Source organism: Tyto alba, unplaced genomic scaffold (genome assembly GCF_018691265.1).
Source record: "Tyto alba isolate M040663 unplaced genomic scaffold, T.alba_DEE_v4.0 Super-Scaffold_26, whole genome shotgun sequence".
NCBI lineage: Eukaryota > Metazoa > Chordata > Aves > Strigiformes > Tytonidae > Tyto > Tyto alba.
In genome coordinates this window covers 17,245,234-17,267,073 of record NW_024881300.1, presented here as the reverse complement: position 1 = coordinate 17,267,073, position 21,840 = coordinate 17,245,234, and the positions used below count along the sequence as shown (strand labels likewise).

The window sequence follows — 21,840 nt, the reverse complement described above, 5'->3', positions numbered from 1 at the left end:
ACTGGCTCAGGTTTGGCATTACGGTGCATTGCTTTAGGAAGCTGTCCCTGACATTCCTTTCATCAGCATCTCTTACTGGTATGATAAACTTTGGGAGTTTGAGCCTAAATTTTGGCCAAGTTGTATCTCATGAAAATGTTCCCCAAATTCTCTGTTGCACCTTGATGTGCTCAGAGCAAGTCATGCAGCATACGTTGGCAACATCTAGAGGTATCACTGCTCTATGCCAACCTTCCCCTTGGGAGCATGAAGTTAGGTTTTGGGGAGGAAATCTGCTTTTTATGGAGTTCATGGTTGGCAACTGACACTGGTCATTTTTGTGGCCTTCCTGATCTGAACACCTTTGCTTCCATTGTAAAGGACAACATATTCTGTACAGTGGAATGAAAACCAGATGGTTCTTCTCACCACCTGCAGAAGTAGGGAAACTTATCAAAGATAAGATTTTTTACTGATAATGTTCATAATGCAAAGCCACAATGGGAGACAACATCTTTTTCATGGGAAACAAACAAACAGCCCAGATGAACTGGCTTTCTCCAGCTTGTCCATAAAGTTAAACGTGGGTTCTCTGCCAGGCAAAGGAAAGACATAGGAGCGGATTTTATAAATGGCAGTTGGGCAATTAATGTTAACCATCAATATCAGAATGGCTTAGATTGCATGATTAACTAGTAAGAGTTTTGAGCTGGCTGGTAATTTTAGATTAAATAGCCAGGCAGCCAGTGACTTGAATATTGATGAATATCCTGTGTTTTATTAATATGCATTCTCTATAAATTAGAGGCTTAGTACACAAAGAAGAAACCTAATGGTCTTGCTATTTTTCATTGCCACAGGTAGAGCTGAATAATTCATAGCAATTAATTTATTTCACTGATTTAGCCTTTTGGGGCGGGAGGGGGAAGTTGAGCACAAGTAGTCTGCAGGTAATTTTTTTCAAGTTTATTTATTATAAATAACTCACCAAACACATTTCAAGACTAATTCTTAGTTGCAGATAATTTTTCTGTATTCGTAAATTGGAGAAATTGGGAGGAACTTAGGCAGAACTGCAAGCAACCCATCAGTGATTACAAGAACCCAAATGTATTTTCAATTGAGAAAAAAGCACAGCTAATTGCAAATATAACCCAGTTAGGATCAGACTCATGTTGATCTGTATTGATTGGTGCAATACCTGTTGCATTGCGTGCTTCTGCTCCTTGTTTGATTGATTGTAATTCTTTAGGACCATGATTTTCTTACAAATATTTTTATGTGTGCAGAATTTGCTACCTGTATTTAGTCCCTAATGCATATAAAATGGAAAAGGTGAATGCTGCCCCTTTTGAAACCAAGGGGAAGTTTTACCATGGAAGACTTTGAAAGATCAGGGATTCCATCTACTGATGGAAACATTCCTGAAAATAATTTTTGTGCAAATAGAGCAATAACATGTCCAACACAAATGACATTTTATATTTGTGCAAAGGTTTATAGTACCCAAATATAGATTATGATTTTATTTTTTTAGGTAAGGGGGAGATGGTGCAGCTTTAAGTATGAGATTAAATGTTCTAGCACAAAGATCATTTACCAATCCTACAGCGCAAGGTGGCTGCAGCCCCGTTTCAGTGTCACACAGTCATATCCAGAGCAGATAATATCCAGAAACACATGAGGAGGAGGAGGCTGTGTGATTACTGCCTCTCCCTTTTGCTGTTTTTTACAGCACTCTGCACAGCAATGAGAGTTGCATAGCACACAATAAATCATTGCCTCATTATGCTCCTTCTGTAGGTTTGTTTAGGGCACCTACTCTAGTACCAGCTCCAGAGGATTATTTGTTCTTCCCAGAAATTCCTCTCAGATACAGACTTCTGTTTTGATTTGCAGAGAAAAAAAAATGTCCATGTCTTATTTTTAAAATAATTTCTTAGTGTACACAGCAATTTCCATTACAGAACAGCATAAGAAAATAATTCAGGCAATGTCTGAAGATTATTTTAATTTGTAGGTGGATGATTTTGTCAAGAGGAGGCAAGAGGTTAAAGAAGGTTTTCATGTTTTCGTAACTTGTCAACATGAAATATTAGCAAGTAAAACACAGAATCTTCCTCCCCCCTTTCTTCCTTCCTCCCTTCTTGCCTGTCTTCCTTTTTTCTTTCCTTCTTCCCTTCTTTCTGGTATACACAGAAGCTGGTGATCCCTTACCTTTCCTGATTATGTTGAATTGTTCTCAGTTGTAAAAGAAGCCTAAGTACCTCATTAAAAAATATTGTAAGGTCCTCATTCACTTTTTCCTTATGCCTTTAGCCAGCCCTAGTCTACAGCTGGTGCAGGAGGGCACCGGTCTGATGGGCAGAATAAGGATTTTTGACATTTGGTTTTGATTTAAGCAGACAAATCCTCTTAAGAAAAGGTGTTCATTAGTTGGCCTAATTTACTAACGAGGAGCAATATTCAGCATTGCTGATTTTGATAAAACAGTATTTATTTAGCATTGCACCAAGCAAATGCTGGAATAACCTAGATTGTACCTGCAATTAATTTGAAGGGCTAGAGCTGAGACTTTAGAGAGCAGGTGGATACACTGCAACACGGCTGGCTTTTGCTGCAGTGTGACAATGTGATCTAGGATCCGATCCAGACTCCTTGGAAATCAATGGAAATTCTACCCTTGACTTTACTGGGCTTTGGATCCTGCTCCAGTTGTGCCAGAGTGGTAATGAAATGACTCCAACATGGGGAAGAATTTTCTGGCTTAACAGATTCAGCATTTTGTATTGTCAGGTTTCTTTATACAAGGGGTCCTGACTTCAAGTTTGAATGGTTTTCACACATGCCTTGCTCTGATCTTCCCCTCTAGTCACAATTCCTTGAAATGCAGTAAATTTCCAGTTTGTGACCACTAACGGGCATCCCATCTGAACAGTGAAGTTTCGTAGATGATTATGATGTGAAACTCAAAATCATTGTAAGCTTGCTCAAAATGTGACCTGCCTTCACAAAGAAGCTCCTTGAGCTTTCTGAACCTTTCAACAAAACTGGATGTGTTCAAAGTCATAATGAAACACAAAACTAAGTCAGTTTTGTGTAATTTGGGGTTTTATTATACATACTTATGCATCATTGTGTCTCAGAGACTTGGATATAATTTTTATTTGATCCTAAACTCTTACAAAGAACCTAGGAATAGAAGATGTGCTGAGGTCAGGACCAGAAAAGACTTTTTCCAACACCCACTGCAACCTGAGTCCCCCATAAACATTTAGGACTCAGCAAGAATTGTACCCAACTCTTTTTGATGGAGGTATAGTGGTGACCTTCTAGATTGATTAAAGATGTGACATTGATTGACTTTGAAGGGAGCCACATCCACCCTTCTTCTGCCAAAAAAGCAGTGGCTGCAATGTGAAGCCTCAAGAATGGGGCATTGCTCTTCCAAGTACATGGAAGACATCCAAGGGTAACAGGATAATGCAGATAATGGGATAGGGTTTCTCCCCTCCTCTCCCTCAAATACCATATAGCTAGATTTTAGCTATCCAGACTCAGGCCTTATGAGACTTTTCCCTGATAGCTATTTAAAAGATGAAATACCTAAAGACATGAGCTCTTTTTATAGGTTATATAGGATGTTCAGTGGTTGAGAATGTCTAAAAGGACTGGTGATGTTGACTCTGCAGGGACCTTTAATGGTGATGGGGAGAGATGCTGTGAGGACTGGTGTGAATAGCGCAGTGGAACAGATGGTGTAGTGGTGGAAAGAGCTTTATTCTTCTGGCAAACCCACCCCCTGATGATTTTACCTGCTGTCACTTTGGGGTGTCTACTTTGAAAGATGCTAAAATGGCCAAATTTTCCAAAGATACATAGTGTCTTAGCAATATCTGGTGTCTTTAAGGCACCTTGGGTTGGCACTGAGAAATATTGGCCTCCAAAACTACTGCTGTTGAAAATCTAGGCCACTGAACCTGATATGAACCATCAGAAACAAGAGACACAGGAGCATTTATGTTGGAGAATGTGTAGTGTCTTGGAAACTACAAATAAAAATAATTCACCTTTTTATGTGTAAATCTTCTCTTTGATACATGAATAGAGAGGCTGTCTGGTTTCTGTAAGCAAGCAGTGTGCGACTGTACCCTCTAGAATGCTATTTAAGCGTTATTTAAAGCGCAGACCTGTTAAGGTCAAGCAAGCTCATCTGTATGCTAAAATGGAACGCACCAAACCTTACACCTAAAACCAGTAAGCAAGGAGGTCTCGAGTTCTGCAGTTCCCTCCTGACAAGGGTACAGCATGATAAATGGTGAAGCACCAAAAGATCAAAGTACTTTTTCAGGGCTAACGATAAAATCAGTGACAGAAAGACACCAAGTCCTGGCGCAGGTGTCTGCTGTTCCAAAACAGTCTTTTTCAGATATGACATCTCCAGCCCATTGCAAAGGGACGCGGGCAATAGTAGCATCAGCAAATTTAGATCCTGTGTGGTGCTTTTCTGAGCTGGTAGAAAGACTGAAGAGTCACTGCAAGAATCCCATGTGGAAGGGATTACTGTAACTCACTGAATTTACTATGAGCATATTGAAAAAAAGCTTTTCAATGTGGACATGGAAAGACAGTGTGATGTATTTTGCTCATATTCCAGAGTCGCTTTCCTCTATCTGAGTGCCTTAATCCAGATCCTGTTGAAGTCAATAGCTGTCTTGCCTTTCAGAAGGATTATGCCCCTAAATAGCTACTTTAGGAAGTGTACTTTGCTTGGTGATAACACAAAGCAGAGAGTGTATGATTAACACCAATTAGGATTATTTACGAGAACCTAGAAAACAATAGGTCCATAAATCATTGTCTTATCAATTGTAGTTCCTCCAGAGTAATTTAGTCATCATTGGGCAAACTGTGTGTTTCACTGTTCGTTAAGTAAAGATCTGCCTGATGTTAGCTGAAGCTTGTGGAAACACTGAAGGTACAATATGACCTAGTAAAATAGCAGAGTGTTACAAAAAAACTTCTGGTGGTTTTCAACATTTTTTATGTTATAAATCCCCTACAGTTTTTCCCCAGGTATATTTAATGAATTTAAGGTGACTGACAGTAGCCTTGTTTCTCTTGGGTTATGCTTCAGCTCTGTCTACATTATTGTCTCAGTTTGGAGCCTGGGGTGGTTTTGCAGTAACCCCCTGGTTGTCTCCAATTGTTGGGCACTAGTACAGCTGCAGAGCAGCTTTGGTGCACACAGATTCCTTCCAGAGGAGACCCAGTGGGAGCTCTCTCCAAAAGCAAGCCAGGGCTTGGTGGCACATTCAGTGCTGATCCAAGCGGTCAGCCACACCACCTGAAAGTCCTTCAGGGTTTATGTAACCCTACTTTGCAAGAGGGAGGCTGTCAAACTGCCCAGAGCTCCCATGCCAGCCTGGAGTAGTGCTTGTGCTATAAGGTGAAATGCTTTACGTGACACCCTTTTTGCTGGTTACTGGTGGGTCTTGTGACTGCTGCTCCTCTTCCTTCCACCAAAACTTCTCCTGCTTCTTTATCTTTTCTGTTTATTAACTGCCCCATCTTCTATAGCTGTTCGTCCCTGCTGCTGTCCTTTTTTCTTCTACTTTTATCACTTTTTGTGATCCCTTTTCCAATTTCCAACCTTAGTCTCCCAGAAGACCTGGAGTGGTGACGTCTGGATGCAGAGGAGATCACACTGCTTATAAATCTGCACCATGAGGAGGCCAAAAGTTTCTTCAGCAGCAGGAGGTAAGCCAGGACTGCTGGTGGGTCTAAGGAATGGAGATCAATGCCACACGCATTTGAGAAGATGAAGGCGGCGTTCTTGAGAATGGAGACTTTGGGGCAGTATCACGGTCCTGTACAGCAAGATTGAAGAGATCTTCAGGTGGGAACACACCAGCCAACCAGCTGCTTGTTTGGTTTAGACCATGGACCTCTGGGGTCTACACACAAGAGACTGAAAACTCTTGACTTACCCTAAATTTCCTCTTTGTGGACTTCTGATGTGATAGGAATGGCACAAAAAAAATCAATATATCTGCTTTGCCGTAACTTTTTCAACCTGCTAACTTTCCCAGGACTAATTTCTGCTCAAATTACTAGAACTTAATTATATAAGTCTTAATTTCAGTTGCTTAGCCAGCTTTAAAAACATATATTCAAATTTGAACCACAAGGGCAGAATTTTGGGAGCCTCTTTGTCCTCTCACTTTGTGTTAGTTTAAATGAAGAAACTGTGCCTGTGAATCTCTGCTTTATTACACCTATTCCAAGTCTCACTTCTGGAGAGACTTCCCAGACTCTCAGCAGTTTAAGGGGGAGCACAAACTACCCCTTATAATATAGATTATGTTTTTGAAACTGTGCAAACAATAGATATTTGTCTCCTGATTATTAATTTTCTTGTAAATAAAATGTATTGAGACCAGAGATGGAGTTACACAGAGTTACCCCAGATAAGAATTTGTATTGACATTTTACACAGAAGTGTTGTATTATCTGTACGTTTCTCAAGTAGATCTTGCAATGTTTAATTGCAACAAAAAAAGAAGTGGAGGGAGAAGCAAAGGAGGGGCATGGAGGAGAGAGAAGGTGAAAGGACACAGATGGGAAATGGTGGAGTTGGAGGATAGCACTCACTATCAAAGCATTACCTGAGAATTCCTATGATTAGGACTTACTATCTTTCTGACCTTACCATTTCATTATAATCTGCTGCTTAGGTGATAAGTAATAAATGGCCTTCGAATTTTATTGCATTTGTTCACTTTCTTTAGAAGATTTTTGCATCAGTTTGTTCCCCTCCATAAGATCTTATTTCTGTGTCATGGTTTAACCCCAGCCAGAAACTCAGCCCCACACAGCCTCTTGCTCACTCCTCCCATGGTGTGATGCGGGAGAGAATTTGAAAATTAAAAGTGAGAAAACTTGTGGGTTAAGATGAACACAGTTTAAAAAGTAAAATAAAAGCCACATATGCAAGCAAAGCAAAATTAGGAATTCATTCACCCCTTCCCTGGGGCAGGCAGGTGCTCGGCCATCTCCAGGGCAGCCAAGCTCCATCACGTGTAACGGTGACTTGGGAAGACAAGCTCCATCACTCTGAACGTCCCCCCCTTTCCTTTTTCTTCCCCAGCTGTATATGCTGAGCGATATGCCATAAGGTGTGGAATATCCTTTTGGGCAGCTGGGGTTGGCTGTCCTCCCTGTGTCCCCTCCCAACTTCTGGTGCACCCCCAGCCCACTCGTGGGTGGGTGGGGTGAGGAGCAGAAAAGGCCTTGACTCTGTGTAAGCCCTGCTCAGCAGTAACTAAAACATCCCTGAATTATCAACACTGTTTTCAGCACAAATCTGAAACATAGCCCCATAGTAGTTACTATGAAAGAAGTTAACTCTATCCTGGCCAAAACCAGCATATTCTGTTTTCATGAAGATTTTATGTTTCTGCTGGAGTTTATTTGTTTTTCTGGTATATCAGTGTTGTTATTTAGCTAGCAAGTGTCCCACAGCAATTCATCAACTAATAATTCCATCTATCACTTTGGGATGATCAAGGATACTTTGCAGCTGATATGGAAACACTGATGTATATCTGGAGTTGGCCACCCACCTCCAACTCAGTGGATAAAAAACTGCCTGAAGAGCCAAAAAAAGACATCTTTTTTTAAACACCCCAACCTGTTAGTGAGTTATCCTTAATACATTGGCATCGTGCCCCTTCTTTCTTCTGCAGGAATGCTAGCCTGGCTCTGCAGCCCTGGTGGTTTTTGTGTGTTACAGCATGCAGAAGAAATAAAATGCAAGAATAATTTGTAATAGTGCAAGACTGATTTCATTGCACTTTATCTCTGCAGCCCAGGATCACCTTATTTACCTCCAAAGAGGCAAGTGTAGTGAACAGCACCTCTGGGGAGTGATCTTGCCTCATCAGTGTGGCCGTGCAGGAGAGGGATCCTTGTAGGGGCTGGCTATTGTTTCTAGGAGCTCAGTGACATATCTTCAAGGGCTGAGGGTTCAGCTTCTTCTGTGTGAGAGGGGAGAGGAAATGACCTTCACCCAGCTGAGAAGGGAACAACAGGAAACCCTCACAGTCCAAAGCTCCATTTCCCACCCCCCAGAATCCAACACTCAGGGACCATTTTGACAAAATGTCAGGGTTTAGCTGCTACAAATATATTAGCAAAGTACGTTGATGATTCATGGCAAAATGGTGTACACTGATTTAAGTGATGGACTAGTCATTCTGTAATGGATTTGAGAATTCCCAATCAGATTGTACTTAGTTTTATCAAGCAGGAAGCTGGCAGGCTGTGTTTTAATCAACTGATAGCATCGCTTGACAATTGGCATCCAGTTAGTGAACAGAGTATTTCTCAAAGACCAGCTCACTAAGTTGCAAACAGCAGCATCCACTCAGATCTTTCAGGTTTACCTCCTATTTGTTCTGTTTAGCCTGTTTCTTTCCCATATTAAACTTCCAGCTGGAAGTGCAGAAAGATGCAGCACATCAGATCCTCTGCTGCTCTTTTACCGATGTTGGACAGGGAATGGATGAGGCAGAAGACATTTACTTCATCCTCCACGAAGCTATGATGAAGCAAACTCCTGGATATAGCACAAAATCCCAGAACCATGCAGATTCAAGGATTTGGTGCTGGCGCAAGTTTTTGAGCACTCACATTGCATGAGTGCAGTAAATCTATAACATGGGGCCACACCAGGTGAGACATGGCCTTTTCCCCTTTGAGTCAGGCTGTTTCATGACCCATTATCTACTTTATCACCAAAGACATACCCTGTGTTCTGACCTGTGCCAACAGATATCAAGAATGGTTTCCTTTCCTGATAAAACTTATCAGACTCTTAATTACTTCTGGCAAAGACCAGCTCCTGTTGAGCATCTTCACAGTGCAAACCCTCAGGTGCCATAGCTACCTTAAATAATTTCCTGCTCAGGATTTATGTTCTATCACAGTTATTGAGCTGTGCAGCCATCTACACCCATGTAGCTGTACTCAAGCACAGAGTCAAACCTGGGGAGCTCGTTTGTTGTGCCTAGCTCTTGTATAGTAGTTACTGTGCTTAGCAACCCACCTCCAATATAAATATATCTGCTACTCTGAAGAGAAGGCTTTGAAAAGCACCAGAAGGGATCACTCCCCCATAAGGATTTTTTCCAACATTGCAGAGCTGTTAGGACTTTAAGAGAGAAATTCTTCTCCCAGTTAAGCTTCCCATCCAGAGAGGTCAAGATTTCACCCCAGTCTGATGAAGCTCTGGTGCAACTTGCTGCGATGGGTCATGAGCGCCCATTTAAGAATGGGTTCTGTCTGAACTGCTCTTGATCCGTGCAGGCATGGAAGGAGACAGAGAGCAGCCATCCATGATGTCTTTGCATAGTGGTCCCATGGCACTGTGTTGGGGAATGGCTCACCGGGCTGCTAGCCAAACTGTATAATCCTGTTGGTTTAAAATTGGTTAAACATTTGGGGCCCTCAGAAGAGTCTGGTGATTGAAAGGATGCAAAATAATCATGTTCCCAAAAAGTAATAAAAATGAAAGCAAGGTATAAGAAACAGAGAGGAATGATTCACTGGGAAATTGTACTCCTGAAATTGTGTTGCAAATCCTGTGTGATGGAGGAGGTTTATGTAAATATGTAGGGGCCAGATCCTGGTTTGTCCATATGAGTTGAAGTTACAATGAAAATTAGCAATCAACCCTGTAATTTAAAGGAAAATTTTAACTTCCATCTTAGATATTGTCTGCTGACCATTACATGAAAACCAGAAAAAATGAAAAAGAACCCTGTCTTCAGTGTCACATCTACCTGAGCACTTCAGCAGACAATGCCACCCACTGCAGGGACTGAAGCTAAGTTTTCCAGTTCCAGAACCATCAAGAGGACATGTGAAAGCAATGCTGAAAAAAATCTTCTGTCTTCTCTCCCTGGACTGGAGAGCATATGATTTCCACAGGGTCATTTTATGTGTAAATGTTCCTATTTGTATGTTTTACAGATTAAAATAAAAACATATCTTGCAAACATATTCAATAAGTCAATTTTAAAGCAAGTTAGTTAACAAATCTAAGCTTGATCACAGAGCATAACTAAGTAGGAAAAAGTGAAGGCTGGGGGGATTCTAGTCTGTGAAGAGTCTAATCTTCACTTTCTTATTCTTTGGGTTCATTTATTACAATGTTTGCTCAGTTTTATAAAAACCCTGCTGATGGAATCATCTAATTTCTGAGAGCACTTCCAGGGACAGGAAGCCACATTACAATACCTCACATTATATGTCATTCAGACAGTATCTCCCAGATCATAAAGCCTATGGAAAGAGACTGGCACTCGAATAGAAGATTCCTCCTCCTTTTCCTTTTTCTGAGCATTATTTTTCCAGCTCAGTGTACTCTTCCTCATACTGTCTGACCCCATGCAGGCAGGCTGCTCATTGCCATTCTGTGGAGAAACAGACTGGGATGTACCTGGCTGCCTCATCCTTTCTCCACTACCTTACACAGAAATAGGGATTTTCCCTTCTGTCTCTGGGCTTTCATTTATATCACCTGACTGTCCATGTTTTGTGCCTATAGGTGCTGCTATAGGAACTGATGAACTGGAACAGGTCAGAACTGATCCTGCTGAAAAAATATCTGAAAAAAGTCCAAGTTTCAGATTGATAATTTCCCTGGTCTGAATCACTGCATTTCTGTCCAAATATTTGCACTAGCACAAGGTCAGGATAGGTACAAAGAGGCAGGACCTCTCCAGCCAGCCATCAGTGCTAACTCAAGGGCCTGTGGCACTACCTTCTCAATTTTTTTTCAGCAGTTTCAGGGATTTTGGTAAAGACATCAAGGAAGGGTTGTATGGTCTTAAAACCATATGGCATTGATCCATTCATGTTCATACAGTCAGACAGGGCTTCAGTTTTTAAGATTCCTTCCCTATTATCATAGAAACTTGATAATTACCATAGAAGCTTGCTTGCAACTTGCTTGAGACACCACTTTCAATGTAGTAAAGCACTTGCAGCTTGCATAAATCTCAAAAATAGGTGAAAATAGGTTTTCTGGAAGATGATCCTGTTGCTCTAGATATTATTTTAACATTCATATCTAAGGCCAAGACCTCAATCCAAGCTCCTCCAGTTGACCACAAAGACCATAATCAATTTTATTTTGTGTGGTAAATCCATTCCAGATTACCATTCCCACTGCATATTTCTTCATGTAGGAATTATGCACCAGACTATCTGGTCTGATTAATACCAGGTTATTGTGCTTACTAATACACTTACAACACAACTTTTCAAGAGGAAAATAATCCTGGTCTTTTTAAACACTGAGGAGAGCAGAAAAAATGACAACATCAGGACTAAACCAGTTCTGACAATTTCTCATTTCCATTTATTCAGAAAAAAAAATCATAATTGAGACTTTAAAAAGAAAGAATGAAAATCCCTCCATGACTTCAAGTGTAAAATCCATTTTAGTAGCAGGAAGCTGTTATATGGTTAGAGCAGTTATTTTTATTGTCTGTCTGGGTATAGTTTTTAACTGCAGGCACAGAATAAATCAATAGTGTCATAAAGCTACTCTCACCCTCTGCCCTTTCTAAAGGGACATTGTTCAGTGTCTGTGCTGGATGTGACACAGACTACTGCTTTGATGCACAGAATTACACCTCAACTAATGTGCTAAGGGAGTGTGACACATATTTACCTGTATCTCTTTGTCCGTATCATCTCAGAGTCACCAGATTAAAAGCAAAATAAAACACAGATACACACGCAGAAATGCACAGAAGTTCTTCATCAGAAGAGAGGGGGCTGTTCTGGGTGTTCTCTTGCAAATGATATTTTCAGTGAATTTGTCCATTCATAGATCTTCTCAGGTGACATATTTCCAAGACTATCCAAGAAGAGGAAGCATGCAGTGATTCATAGGATAGTCCCCACAATTTAAACCTGACTGTAATCTGCTCATTAATACAGCAAAGAAGGACGTAGCAGGATCTGACTGTAGGAAGCTGAAGCTAGATAAAATTGCCCTGGAAGTGTGCCTTTTTAATAGCAAGAGCAGTTAACGGCTGGAGCAGTTGGCTTAGGAATGTGGCGGATTTAGCATTACTTTCAGTCTCTAAATCAAGAGTGAGTGTCTTTCTAAAGATATGCAATAGCTTCAGCAGAAGTTATGGCTTTGATGCTGAAATGAGTGGGTGAAGTTCTTCAGCTGTGTTACATAGGAAACAAAACCAGATGATTATGATGGTCCTTTTCAGCCTTACTAATCCATTAAATCCTGGTTTGGGGCCTTTCACACTTTGGGGTTTAAAGCAGCCTCTTAGACTTTATGGATGGTTTCTGCAGGTGATACACGTTCCAGAGCTAGGTCTGACAAACTGCATCTAAATGGGTGTTCGGAATTGACACATTTTATAATTTATATATAAATCACTGCTTCTGAATGCAGTTTCAGATCCATTACCCCATGCAGCTGAGTTCACTTTGTCCATTCAGTGCAGTGGGGATTTTCCTTTGCAAAGCCGGTATGCATCTGAGCCAAAATACCCACCACGTGCTGCTGGATACCCCAAGAACAGTCACACCTAACATGGACCATGGGGAAGTAAACCTTTATGGATCAAATTCTTAAGAGATTTATTGTGAGCAATGCATGTTGTGAAGTTGATTCATCGCTCCTCTCCTTGCTTGTGCACTGCAACTTCCCCAGGTTGGCACTTCTGACAAAGGCATGAAAATTGTACTTGTGCTGCAAGTGGGAGGTGGAGACAGAGAAAATCTGTGCTCTGTCTGTAGGACTGTGTGCTGAGACAGCTCTATTTTCACATCTAGTCACAAGCCCGTTCATATTACCTCGGTATTTGTTTTGAGGACGGCTCTCAAGAAATGGAATTGGAGTTTGGATTCAGTAAGATTAAAGAAAGTAACCCAAAAATAATGCAAGCGGTTTCTGAAGGTAGCACCACTCACATGTAGCTTAGCGCTAGGCAGGCAGAGAGACCGCTGGAGTTTGCATGCTCCTTGATGAGCGTGGAAGTTGTTGACTGTGAATAACATTCATCTGGGTAACTTAATCTTTGTTTTCCTTCTCCCTGCAAAATGCTTAGTGCTGGATTTTGATGTCTATAAATACTGATTTGGATTTCCCTTCCTTCCCTCCCCACGCTCTATTGAAAGCGAAGCCATCTCAGCCCAGTACCGGTTGCTGACTCCTTCTCTTTGGCTCTTCCCCATCCCTGCTGTGCGTGAGCTCAGTTGTGTGTGGCCCCTCGGCTTTCCCTTGGGACACTGGCACTTGGGAATGAGAATAACACATGTTGGGGAACAAACAAGACCCCGGCGGGTATGAAAAACAGTTTAGGAAAAAAAACTCACATGAACTTCCCGGATTCTAAAACTTTTTCATAAATAGCCAGTGGCCAACTGAATAGCAGCAAGAAGCAACAATAATAATAAATTACAGTAAATATCATGCTGCCATAAGTGACAGCAAACCAAACCCACTGCTGTTCAGAAATGAATTGGAGAAAATATTTCTTAATCTCTTTTTGTATTATTCAGCCAGCTGTAATGATTTATAATACTCCAAAGAAGTTGCTGTACGGAGTTGTTTCTTAATCATCCGTCTTAGCATCTTGCCATTATCCGCATGTGTCTGTGCTTTGGCGGGGGCTCCAGCACTGCTTGATGCAGTAGTTTCACTGTCAGCTGCTGCTGCCTTGGTGCACAGCGGCTGCACACAGGCTGGGATGGGGCTTTGTGTGCTCACCCTGGGAATAAACTGATTTAATGCGAGGGACCTCTCAGTCTTTCTCCAGGACTCTGCTGCCTTTGGGGACAAATCTGCTATTAGGAGGAGGTCGTCTGAAATAGGAAAGCTGTGCTCAGCCATCACTGAGTGGGGGTCAGCCCCTTAACAGTGCCTTGAATGAAGGTGTTGCACCAGAAGCTGTCTGGTTTGAGCCCATTTGGCTGTAAATAATCCACGTCCAGCAGACGTGGGGGGCTTTGGTGCTGGTGTGCATCAGATGGATGCCCTGCAGACAAGTCTGTCCGCCTGTGAGTCTGCAAGCACACTCATTATCAGCACAGGAAAATAAAATGGTGGGGGATAAATTAAACTGGGAACACGGTATCAATCGCTGCTGTCTTTGTCAACTTATTACCAAAGATTTATACGTGACGCAGTGAGGACTGCTCAGTGACACATTTTAATTTAATTAAATTTCCTGTTGGATTGATGTCTGATCAATCAATAATGTTAATGTTTTTGCAATTTAGAGATTAAAGCTTGGACGAGCGGATATTGAAATACTCTCACATCCAGCTGCCTGGGAATATCTTCTTCTGCTTCCATTTCTCAGAAAATCTGTTTAGGGAAAGGATGCATCCTGGGGCTTGCCATGTACCTACACCAAGCCTGAAAGCTTTGCCCCATCCTGGTGGAGGGTGAGAGCTGTGCAGCAGTGCTACTCCTCGGAGAGACAGAATTACACAGAGCTAAGATCTGGGTTTGTGCAAAATCTGTATAGCTCTGTATATTTTCTCTCTGTTGTTCAATATAAGAGAAAGTTTGAAGAATGAGGAATTGCTGGTGTGATACTTTGCTTTGCTGTATGCTCTTTGTTCTGGAAATCAGCAGTTTAGCGGTTGTACCCTGGGTTTTGAATCTAATGGCCACCAAGGTGTCTTGTCCTCCATGGGTCCTCTAGTTCCCTCTGCATCCCACTCCCTCCTCGGGCCACTGCAGCCTCTTGTAGCAATGAGTTCCCCAGTTTAACTGCTGCTTTCTAAGCTGCCATCCAGAATACAAGATCCTGGTCTGGAGCTGAATTTAACACTTCTTGAAGCTCCTTGCCTGCCCAAATTTCTCACAGATGAGCTAATTGTGCTCCACCCTCTTCAGGCTGTGAAGATAAAGAGATGCTGTAGCATGTCCACAGAACCTTTTTTTTCCCCTTACTGCCTTCTTTCATTTAGTGCTTCAAATATTTTAGTAGTGAGGTCAGAAGAGGCTTTAACTTATTCAGGGGAGTTATTCTACACTGACTTTTCCATGAAGCCTTGGGGTCTTACACAGCCCTGTAAAGACTTACGACTCAGGGGGAAAAAAAAAAAAATAAAAATCCACATTTTCAAACTTGTAAAAGTGTGAACCCAAATTTCATCTGAATTGCAGCCATGACCATAGTCTCAATAAGTCAAACTAATTTGTCAGATCTTAACACCATTGAAATTTGGACGTGGACAAATCCCAGACTGGCTCTGAGGTCTGCAGGCTCAGGCGTCCCTCTCTGGTCTCCAGGTCTGCACCATAGCTGGTTCTGTGTTATGCTGGGTGATTATATTCTCTTTGTATTTGGCGGGGGGGGTGGCCTTAAAAGGGCCAATTTCTTACCCAGCTGTATTTTAAAATGTGTAAAATCTGTATGTGTTCTTTCCCTTAAGGACGCTCTGGTGGCTGTTTGCTGCATACCTGTCCCTCAAACAACCCCAGAGTAATGCAGAGGGAAGAAGGGAGAGAGAAAGAGAGAAAGGGGGAGGGGGGGGGAAGAAAGAGCAGCTCATTTTCCACTGTATCACAGACACCTGAGGGGTAGAAGTCAGCAGCTTTTTGACGATACAAGAACTGAGTAACTTAAAACAGGAAGCAAAATAAATACCACAACCAAATAACTTTGCCTTGACCTCCTCATAAAAGAGTCAATGACTTTAAAGTAAACTGGAACTTCTTGCTAGAATTTATTTGGATGTCAGCTGCTCCTTACCTCATTAGAATAGCAATATTCAGAAATGTGCCAAAAGATTTAGGCAGGCTGTAGGATATAATGAAGCTAATTTTGGGGGAATGGCAGTTTGCTCTGCACCAGTCTCCTTGGCAGTTTGCACTGCAACAGTCTCCTTTTGGCTTTTGTGGTAAGTAAGGGAAAGCTTTACAAATTTGTGTCTCACTGTTGAAATACCCTATACTGTAGAGTTTGTTCCACTGAAATACACTGTTTTGTTTCCTCCTGTTGTAAGTTCCACCAGCCACTCACTACCCTGGGCAAGAGGGCAGCTTGCCGAGGGTGCCCACCCGTGGCCAGGGTGGGGACGGTTGGTGGGTGGGGGGTCAGTGTGTGTGTGTGTTGGGGGGGGGGGGGTGGAAGGCAGGGGAGAAAGAGGTATTTGTCCTTGGAACAAACTGAGGGAAGTAAACTACTGTGAAACTTTTTACCTTTTTACTCTTAAGCCCTGATATGTAATGTTCTCCAAGGCTGATTTTCATAGGTAGGACTGTTGTAAGTTGGTCCAACTTGCTGAGACATCATTTGAGAAATCATTTTTATCCTGCCTCCCTTCTTTCCTTCCTTCCATCTGTCCATCCGTCCATCCATCGGTCCGTCCCCCTGCTCCAGCATGGGGCAAAGCACCACAAGATATTGTTAAAATGGGCAGTCCTGACTGTTAGGGATTTGCTGTGCCCTCCTCATAAAAAAGTAATCCGCTAGATTTTTGATGTATGTTGTTTGCAGCAGCCTGTGCTGCTTACACCATCTCCTAGCACAGCAGCAGCAGCTGGGTTTCAGCTCTGCTGGCTCATGTCTGTGCTGGTTCCAGCTAAGCTGATTCACAGTCAAAAAGTGCAATAAGCCCTGAGAAAATGGTGTCCCAGGGAGCAGCCACAGCTTTTGCCACATTTGACCATTGAGTGTTTGTGATCTAGAATTCCCTTTGTTGTTCAGCATGCCACCTTGCTCACGCTGGGTTAGGTCCTGGCCAGTTTGCTACTTTGGAGGGGTTTAACCTGTAAGGAAGGTGAGAGTACAGAGCAAAGACACACTGTAAGTCCCACAATCCTGATCGGGCAATAAAATTAATTTAGACAGCATCTCCAGACTACTTTTTGGAGTTTATCTTAGCCTGAAGAGTAAATTCCTATAGGAAAGTAATTTGTGATCTGGGAGGGCTGTTACTTACAAGCTAGTAAAGTAACTTTAGTGGGACTTTTACTACCTTCAGCAGCAAGCATCCATGCTGAAGCCAGAAATGAGCCTTTTCTTACTAGTTGTGAAACAGCATGATCTATAATGGAGCCACATGGGTTTTGGGTTACATTCATCTTGTTTCCATGCAGTGTGTTTAAAAAGAAATAACTGATTTCTACTTACAATGTTAACAGTTAAGTCACATTGTTTCAGCAACTGCATGAGCTTTCAGTAATTTAGGCATGTGTAGAATCAGGGTGGCTTCTAGCATCACTTGGGCACTCTGCTTGAGACCTGTTCCCTCAACTTTAGCTGTCCAGAAATTAGACATTTCTTCCATGCCAGTCATCCAGGATCCCTCTATCTTCGGGTGGGCTGAATCACCTTTCCGAGGTAGTTTGTTCTCCTCATTGACTGCAAGTGAAGTTGGACTTGGTGCTTAATCTTTAGATCATTAAAAATTGTCATCAGAAGTGTATTGTATTATAACCATCACAGTTTTTCTACACTCTTCACTACGAAGTGACTCCTCCCTGACTGTGCCTCAGGCACTGAGTACTGTCAGGTATCAGCTTCTGCATAGAAATGGGCTCAGTCCAACAGGTGGCTGAGGTAGATTTCACATTTTTCCCGAGTAACTAAAACCAGAGAAGCACAGAAACACGGGCCCAAGCCTCCTGTAAGAATGGTGTAAATAAAAAATGACCGAAGCCCATGCTGGTGCCACTCTGATAGAGTAGAATCAGGCCCATTTCATCCCTTGTAAAGCATCACTCAGGGATGCTGAGCAAGCCTTAGCTGCAATTTTCTGTTTAAATTGGGTCTTCCTAACCTTTAGAGGAAGAGAGCTCCTTTACCCTTTACCATATTCAGCATGAGAGATCTTCTGCAACACAAAGATTCGTGTATGTCCTAGTCAGCAAATTAGAATGCAGATTATTTCTTTTATACATTACTTGTCACCTCTGTTTCAGGCCACAATGTGTGTGTGGGAGTATACACCAACATTTAGCACTTTAATGCTAGCCACAAGCAGCCAAAGCCATTGGGCATAGGACAAAGCAAGTCAAAGTCCTTTACAACCATCTATCATGTCTGTACAAAAATCATGTTTTTAACCTTTATGTTCTGGAGATGCCAGCTGTGTCCTGGAAGTCATTGAATTTGTGATTATGCCCTCAAAAATAAAGTTTTGAGGAGCTGTATGCCTTCCTGCTTCCATGCTGCCTGCCAAGGCCTGTGTTAGGCTGTGAGCACATTTTACTTATTTAAGCCTTCAAAAACTGGGAGAGATGAAATAAAAAATGAACCTGTGGAGAAAGCACTGGAAAAGTGGTCTTCAAGTCCTGTTGAGAAATGCTCAAAAGACCAAAGCTTGGTAGTTAGGTTCAGACCAGGAACCTCAAAAAGTGGTATGAGTGATGGAGAAAAATGGCTAGCTTCTCTAATGGAAGGAGATGCTTCAGTTTCTGCACTAGTGCAAGAGATCTGGACTTCCTAGGTGGAAGGGAAATAAAGAAGAGTAGAGATATGTGGGTTGTGCTTTCCATGTATATTTTTAATTATGGCACATCTATCATTCTTAGCACTGCCTTGAGCAAAGAAAGATAAAACAGCAAAAGCGATAGCAAGATTTCCACACATGTAGCCAGTCTCAAAATCAATGGGAGTTCAGTATCTAAATACCTTTAAAAACCTGACCACCAGTTCCCTGAGGCCCCCTGTGAATATCACAACCTTAAATCATGGTAGATGTACTGATGCTGCTCAGCCTGGGGAAGGCAGAGGGTTGCACTCAGGACAGCATTTAGTTTGTAATGTGAAGGGCTGAAAAAATGTTCCCTTTAAGGTTGGCAGGCTTAAAGCTGTTCACTCTTATACTTCAGCATCTCTTTGGTTACAGGTAGTGTTCAACTGTGTACCATCAGTCAATAAGGAATTTAGTGACTGTCCACAAATTCATTTTAGTAAATGCTCGTTACCCCTCCTACATTTAAATATTTTACAGGGGAAAATGCAAACCTTCACTAACTGTTGGTAGGAGAGGAGGAACAAAGGATGTTTACGCTTATTCTTTTGCATAAAAATAAACCCAATAAATATTCAGAAAAATTAAAAAACAGTTTCCATTGAAGATGAAAGAATCTGCTGAGGTCATGCCATGCAGTGGATGCGAATCAGAAATCTCACCATCCCTCCTTTTTCGTCCTGCCGAGCTGGCACCATGGCGCGTGTTTGTCTTGCTGCTGTGCACAAGAGGTAGCTCACTCAAGGTTAGGTTACACGAGTGACTTGCTTAGCCAAGGTGACTCCTCTCATCTGTTACATATCATAGGGTTATAAATAACAGAGCAACCTCCGTTTGATCGGGCAGGGGATGCAGACAGCCCCCTCCCTCCTTCAGGATGCTAAAACAATTACACACGGGAGGAAGTCAGCGAGCGCTTGTGTCTTTACTACAAACAGAGGCTTGGGTTGGTCTTCGCTCCTCTTTAATTAGAGTTTATTGGTAAAGCAAACCCATTTTTCTGCTCCTGGAAAATCTGGGCTGTCAAGGCCTAATTCCTTGGGCCTATCAAGTGTGAGATATGTTTACCAAGTCCCTCCAGGATTAGCTGGGTTGCTATCAAAACCGAGGTGTATATTTCTATCAATGAAAACCACTATGACAAGGTCTGTCCCCTGAGACAAACGACCTGTTCCATGGAGGCTTTAAATAGGAGCCGTAATGGTAGTGAGCAGCACTGAGTTGAATAATTAGATTGTTCTTCATAAATCCTCGAGTGAAGACTTCCAAGCAGGTCCATTATGTGTGTCATATGTTAGCACTGAGCTTTATGTGGTGTGGACACTGCTCCGTGCCGGGCTGTGGTGATGGGTGAGTAAATCACCAAAGATTGGGACAGGAGGAGTACAGCTCCTTCCCCTCCTGCCTTTTCCCCCCACAGAGATCATCTGCTCTGAACTGCAAACACCCGTATTATTTATTTTATTGCTCAAAGAGTTTTCAGGAGGACTAACTGGAGTAATCTATGAATATTTATGTTTTGTTTGTTTATATTCAGGGATTGGAAAACACACGTATTTTGTTCACGTCCCTAGACTGGTTCATTTACTTATTCACTTAAAACATTCTTGCAGATCCACTGAGAGATAACTTTTTCCTCAGAGGGATGCAGTCATATTATAGCAGCTCAGTATTATCTCCACATATCCATGGTGGGATTTCCTCTTGCAAACTGAGAACTGATCTTTTATTTTAAAAAAACTCTTTCTTCCTCTTTCCCCTTCAATTATTCAGGTTTACTCTCTCTTTCTTGCTCTCTGTGTCAGTTACAGAAAGAAATCTCAGATGAGCAAATGTCATTTAACCCTAACCCTGATTGGTAATTTTTGAACATTTTGGAGGAAATCCTGGAAGGCAGCAGCATTTGCTGGCAGGGACGTACACCCACCCCATGCACGATGTGTGTGCACGTTCAGGCAAGCACTTCTGCTAGACCCAGGTGCACTCCATTCACTTAGAAACACGTTTGTCAGACCTGGTTAAACAATGCTGGTAAAAAGAACAAGCAATCAAGTTATTCCCCTGAAAACAGTGTATACACCTAACTATTTTGTCTGCCAGTAAGAATCTTGTGTCACTGTGAGGTTTATAGGAGCTGACTGGCAAAGGATGCCCTGATGTTAAATAAAACACCCCTATCCCATGTCTCGTGACTATGCATCTGAGCAGCTGCAGTGCCCTTTCCCTACCTTGCCTATGAAGATGTGGCATCTGTCTTTGGACCAGGCCCTTTGTTATAGGTAGCTGATGCAGTCCTGCAAGGGAAGGGACACATCATACAATAGGGCCAGGAACAAGCACCAGCCATAAGCCAGCTTCTGATAAAGCTCATGGCCTGCTGGCAAACTCTCCAGCTTGCACACAAGCATCAGGATGAGGACTGGGCTTGGTATGATCCACTGGCCCTACCGTGCGCTGGTACCACCAGCCTTGCTGCCAGGTCATCCCTCACTTGTCCCTGATAGAAAAAGTTCTTTAGTGTTAAAACGCTACCGGGATAAATAGTGTTAAACATTTTACAAGGCAATTTAGGTGATAATCATCAAGGTAATAGAAAAATATTATCCATATTCATTTAAAGGTGTGCTGTGCTTTCCTTTCTGATTAGCGTAAGAAACTCCTTGCCAGGCAATGAAAATAAAGTGACTGTCAGAATTTTTAAAGGCACATTCCTCCTTGCATCGTAAGAGCATGAATTCCAGGAATTTCCTATCCATAAGAAGTTTGCATTCCTGGGATGAAGTGCTTGCACCCTTGAATACAAACTTCCCTCATGCTGCAGCAGAAGCTAGCCCTGCTCCTTTCTGCTCTGCTTGGGCAGCCAGAGGCAGGCTGCAGAGTTTCTTAGCTTAATCCGGAGCTGCAAGTGCTGAGCACAGGCTGGAGTCAGGCCACATCCATCCAAAGGTGATTTTTGGTGTGATGCCTGGGAATTTACACATGACCTTGTTTCCTAAGATCTGGCCTTTCTTTAGGCTTCTTCTACTTTGAGTGGAGCTGCCTGCAGGCAGGTGGGCTTTGTGCCTGTCAGGCAGAGACAGCAGTGAGGATGTCTTCCAGTGAGTTTGTCCGTATCTAATCTGAGAGGGGACCAAGTGGCATTTGGCCTTCAGGCACAGTAGTATTTCAGTAATTCAGGTGATAGTCATAGTTTATAAATTGATTCATTAGATGAGAGTCCACCTGTTATCTCAAAAAAAAAAAAAAAAAAAAAAAGGCAGTTTGCGATATTTTAATGTTACAGGTTCGGACCTGTATGTTGGTTAGGAAGAGATGTTGAGC

General features: G+C 42.2%; 1 protein-coding gene across 2 annotated transcripts in view; it reads left to right on the top strand.

Moving 5' to 3' along the window:
- The window catches only part of MAF (MAF bZIP transcription factor), a 193,714-nt gene that overhangs the window by 57,480 nt on the left and 114,394 nt on the right, over nucleotides 1–21,840 (top strand). Inside the window, exon 3 of one of the 2 annotated variants that reach the window (XM_032990641.2) lies at nucleotides 5,638–6,421. The exons of the other annotated variant lie outside the window; for it this stretch is intronic. The gene's annotated coding sequence lies outside the window, so the exon portion shown is untranslated. Of the gene's footprint in view, nucleotides 1–5,637; nucleotides 6,422–21,840 lie in introns of those variants that run through there. 2 annotated transcript variants of the gene reach the window in all.